Here is a 5379-nt window from a genome sequence, read left to right as displayed (position 1 = left end):
TTGCACGAAATACGCTGGCAAATAGGCTTTGCAATTAAACGGCTTCTACTGTATACCCTGCTACAGAAACAGCAAGGAAACGTATTGCCGTATATGCCGCTGGGCACTAGAAGGGTTTGACGAACGAACGAAGGAACTATCGCTAACGTATCCTGTGTAAACGATTTAGCTCAAATATAGATAATAAGATATGAATGGTTTGTTGCCGTCTGTATATCCGCACGAGTTCTCTGCACGGAGTCCACTTCCAGTGACAATGGCGGATTTAGACATGCACCAGTTCGAGATAGGAAACAAGATAACAGATATGCATCTCTCGTGACAGTGAGCAATCTCTGCCGAACAGACGCAGCTTTTGTCACCTAACAAGGACAGGTACATTGTACAAACGTGGGCCAGGGGGAACGGATGGATTCATAAGCGAGAAGAAGCCGAACATCAACTCTCATAACACCACCTCTGAAGTAAAGAAAACTTGCAAACAACCTAAGAAAACGTCCAAAACTAGTCAGAGCCTAACCTCTGCTTGGAGAGTATGGCTAGGCAAAGATATGCAATAAAGGTCTATATCAATTCATTTTGATAACGGAAGGATACGGCAACAAAGTGACGCATAGAGACATAATTATGGTGACTTGGTATTTTGTGGTAAAGAAATCTCACAGGCAGAATAAAGGACCCATAGTATAGATGCCAACGTTGACAACAAACAACGGAAATTGCAAAACAAAACATGTCAAACACTCCGTCGTGTACTCTCATACCTGTCGCGGGTTCAGGTATTAGACCCAAGGGGCAAAAGCTCTTCCCCAAACATGTATGTGCGCTCAATAGAGCGTGGGACTACGGGATTAGTGAGTACAGCACGGACCGGGGTTCCCACAAGGAAGGAACACCAGCTTATGTTGCCAAAATGTGTTCCGTAGCCAAGCATGTCCCATGGTTTATCTGGCGCCTACCCTACCCATCGCTCAATTCACGAAAGGAAAACAAAATTGGGTGCCAAAAAATGCTTCTTTGAACCTATTCCTAATTCCAGATCACTTATACATTGTTGTGCTGGTATCGATGGTATTAAATCGTTCTGTACGTAGCGTTGTAGTACCGCTGTCTATATATGTAAATGTAGCTCTGAGTAGTTTCCATGCATTGTACCCTGTATGATTGTCGAGCAATAAAGTTCATTTATTCTATCAGACGCCATAAGTTGCTAAAATTGTAGAGAATGTCCAGAAAAAGACTGAATAACATGCAACGGAGAGTCAGTCGGACATAGAAGTATTGTTCGCTTATCAACTTATGGAGTCGAAAGAGGCTAGATGTCAGCTAAGGTAAGACATTCTCCAAGCAGAAGACTGGAATGTTGTGGCGCCATGTAGTTTTTCTAACAGCGTAATTGTTATAATTGTACGTCGATTGATAGGCAGTAGCAGTACGGCGCGCACGCCCTACCTACTAATCAACCTGTCGTCTGCTGCACGCCATAAACAGGGCACATCATAACAAGTGGTTTTCCTTCACCCAGTAACATACCAACCCCCATCTGTTGATAGGCTAAGCAGTTGTAGTTTCCTAGGTTTAGTTGTGACAGCGTTTGCACGACGTAATATACAGTAATCTCCAAGCAGATTTACTAGTAACAGAAGATGGCTATCAAAACTGGCTAAAATGTAAAGCTAGCCAAATTGAGTCGTTAGCCACTGGTAGCCAAACACACTCCAAAGCCGGCTTCACTCCTCTGGCAGCTTTTGATACTATCTTATGCTACCGTAGGATCTGCTTGGAGATTAGTATACAGTTGCTCTTCATACTAGTATTCGGGATTGTTCCTGACTATGTTCGGCAATGGTCGTGGCGTCTCGGCAATGTTCGTAAAATCACCGTTTATTTACATAGGCATGTACCGAAGAATAATTCGGCACGCTCTTTTTCCCATGGCTAGACGACAGCGGTCTTTCTCCCTGACCAGACCAGGCCACGCTTTCGGTCAACAAAGCACAGAAAAATGTTAGTCGGCGATTTAGCATCTGTGTTTTTTTAGTTCGCAAGTGTTCCGTGAAGTCGTGGTGCTTGGATGTAGCGGCCCGTATAGCGCTCCACTCCTAGTCTACTTCTTCTGAATACCAGAGGACATTCTTGCTCTGGTATAATAAGCCTTGGGGGGAAGCCCTAAAGCGCGACACAACTATAACCAACACACGCTACTTCAATTCAGTTCAAAAAGCAAATGGACGACACAACAAAGAGACCAATTATCAACACAATCATATCATACCGTTCCGTATCCTTGGAGACCCTAACTAACCATATGTCCTCAGCATTGGGAAACAATGCATATTCTTTCGACACGTTTCTGTACATGTCAATTAAGTTCATTCAAACCCCACCTCTACATTTTGCTAGCCCAAAGATAGGCAACCGCTCGGCCGACATGATTCGCAAGTTGTTGTTGTTTCTCTGTGAGGTTTGCAGCGTGCACGACCCCAAGAAGCCATAGCAAGAATATCTGCCAGGGGAGTTTTGCCACCAAAGGATTTCTGTCTTCGGCTGCGGTAAAAGATGTTGACCTTTCGACAGACTGACTCTACTGGCCAATTTTCCCAATTCCCCTTTATTATTTACGATCCAAAAAAAAAAAACATAGACCCATAGGATTCAATAAGAAGGCCTAGCGGAGGCTATCGGTCTCGGTCCCGCCGGCTCGAAACTTGAGCGCCCGGTGAAATGCCGGTACTCACAAATGATCATTATCAAACGGGTGGCTGGCAACTAACCACCCCGTCTCCTAGCACTACCCAAGAAGCTCATTACTCTACCAAAGCATCTACAAACTCACCTAGGATGCACCACTTTTTCAAGAATTCCTGACCGTGCGATAGAATTCTCCGTGGGCGCTTGTATCGTCCTTGGCTGCCGAACCAATGTTGTTATTTACAGACGAGACCCGGGTCCTTTGTGCTCATTCGGTGTCCCACCAAGAATGCTACCTACGCTGTCACTCACCCAAGTCACTTATACTGGCATGTACCGTACATCCTATAATTTTAGCTACCTCCAGTCAAGAGTATGAATAATTACTTGGAAACAGCATTTAACTTTTTTTCCAAACAGGTGCAACTGTTTGCTTCAATCTAGGTCATTATTCGCTAGTCGATTTTCAACAGGACAGGTAAAAAAAAATCACAGTTTGCAACAGTAAGCGGTTTTACGGTAAGGGTGACGCACTTCCGCTTGCACTGATCCACCAATCCACCTGTTGCGTTTGTTGACGTTTCCCTCAATAGACCGAGGCTTATCCCCGATTAGCACTTGTTATTTTATGCGTATCTGAAAGAACAACACCAATATCTCGATGTGCCCTCACAAGGTAAACTCAACGCTCTTTATATATGAGAACAAACGCATTGTGCAAACACACACACAGACAGGTCACAATACTATGACCAATTAGAAGATGTCTTGCGGGACGTTATAAACTGTCTTGTAACTTCGAGACGAAGGGAAACGATTGAGTCACTTATAAACGATAACCCCTCTGGCAACAGACTATCGCTAATTGGGCTCTACTGTCCGCTTTTTGAGAAAGAAAAAGTAATGTCAAGCTATAGAGCAGTTATCAATGACTGGGATTAAAAAGCAATTGGTGTTCAGATTACATAGGAACTTTTCTTCTTTTTTGAATTGAATAAAACATATGGGACTCTCCCTATCTCAACTGAAAGTACAGCGGTGACGAACTGGGTTATTTTGAACATTCCGGCATCCGGCTCGGAAGTTTGTTTCCGCCGCGGAAGATAATTGTCATGTTCGCTTGACTTGCTGAGGAAATAAGTCCTGTAATTCTGTTAGAATATTTCATCTGCTGCTGTCACGAAGCCGGTGTCGGGCTGAAAGGGATCGGACGTTCTTCTTCTTTGTCACTTTGTGACATTTGTCAGCCCCTCTCCCCTTAAAAAAATCACGGCGTGGGACTTAAGCCTACATCTTCAAGCTATAGACGGGTTTCACATTCCGAAAGTAAAATTTACTCCCAACGATCATAGACGCTCTTTTTTTTTTTGTAACATCTGGACCCTCACCTCAAAAATCTTGTGTGTGTGACTTACCCTAGTGTCGTGCTATCATTGCTATGGGATACGACTAAACTCATCTCATCCCCAAACAGACACAGACACAATCACAGACACACTGACACCCGCCTGAGTTTTTCATTATCTAGTTTCAACCGCCATTCCTTTACATGAACAGATGCAAACTAACAAAGAAATTCATCGCTGACATTACCATCCTTCAATTAAGCGATACTAGATAAGCTAACATCTAGAAGAAAGATATGATGTGTCCGGACGAAACACGGACATGCAGTGAACTCAATTGCAAATACTGTAGGATTAGATTTCGCGGTGTGTAGAAAATGGAGTGCTACGTTCGCGGTGGTTTTCAGTTTGCGATTAAAACTGTAATGCAGGTTGCACTGTAAGGGGGGAATATTCGCGATGAATATGTCACCGCAAAAAAAGCTAAGGTGAACATCCCCCCCCCTTTTACAGTAGTGGGTAGTCTCATGAGAGTCGTTTCGTCATCAGTACTTCCATTTGTTTCAAACCCCCTATTTAAACGGTGTTTAAGATGCCATCAAGTTGTAGACAGCTCTATCGTTTAAGAATTTGGTTTGCTGATAATACAGAATTCCTGAGATAAGGTCTAATGTGCACACGTCTTTCTTACACGACATTCGCGGAAACAAGAGGCCGAGAGGTTGAGGACACTTCTGAAATCCAATGGGTGTGACCGAATCTGTCGTCCGCAGGTCTGTCAGTCAATCAGTGACAGGGCTGACCTGCGTGGTGTCTGGCGGCGTGGTTTTGCCTCAGGTGTCGTCTGCACGAGAACATTTTCTGTCAGAAACAATCGAAACGGTCGTTTTCTGTCCCGTGTAGACAGATTGTTGTGTCCCTGAACTGCTCCGTACCTTAAAGGCGACAGGAAACACAGCGACGACGCCTAGCTAGTTATGGACATTGCCGGACGATGAATGTAACGCAACACACTTTTCTGATTACTGCGATCTTGCATACGAATGTTTGGTTCAACTTCGGTCACAAAGAAGTTAACTGTTTCTGTTGGAGGTAGTTTTGGACATTTATCACTTTCCCTAAGAAGGTTACGTTTTGGTGCCATTTGTCTGTCAGTGTGTTTGAGAGTGAGTGTCTGTCTTTCCGTCTGTCCGTGAGCAGCATAACTCGAGAAGCTATTGATGGATCCTTGTGATATTTGGTAGATGGATAGGGGTCTGAAAAACCAAGGTTAAATTCCCCCTAGCGGCTTTCTAAGGTACTGCAGCGGTTTTGATATCTCGTATTTTGTTTCTTTGAATCA

The 5379-nt window shown here is 43.9% G+C and overlaps 1 protein-coding gene across 3 annotated transcripts in view; it reads right to left on the bottom strand.

Moving 5' to 3' along the window:
• LOC118425928 (matrix metalloproteinase-24-like) overlaps positions 1 to 5379 on the bottom strand; it is a 56140-nt gene that overhangs the window by 37549 nt on the left and 13212 nt on the right. Inside the window, exon 1 of one of the 3 annotated variants that reach the window (XM_035835093.1) lies at positions 2837 to 2997. The exons of the other annotated variants lie outside the window; for them this stretch is intronic. The gene's annotated coding sequence lies outside the window, so the exon portion shown is untranslated. Of the gene's footprint in view, positions 1 to 2836; positions 2998 to 5379 lie in introns of those variants that run through there. 3 annotated transcript variants of the gene reach the window in all.

This window comes from Branchiostoma floridae, chromosome 11 (assembly GCF_000003815.2).
Source record: "Branchiostoma floridae strain S238N-H82 chromosome 11, Bfl_VNyyK, whole genome shotgun sequence".
Lineage (NCBI taxonomy): Eukaryota > Metazoa > Chordata > Leptocardii > Amphioxiformes > Branchiostomatidae > Branchiostoma > Branchiostoma floridae.
This window is presented reverse-complemented; position numbering and strand designations above follow the sequence as displayed.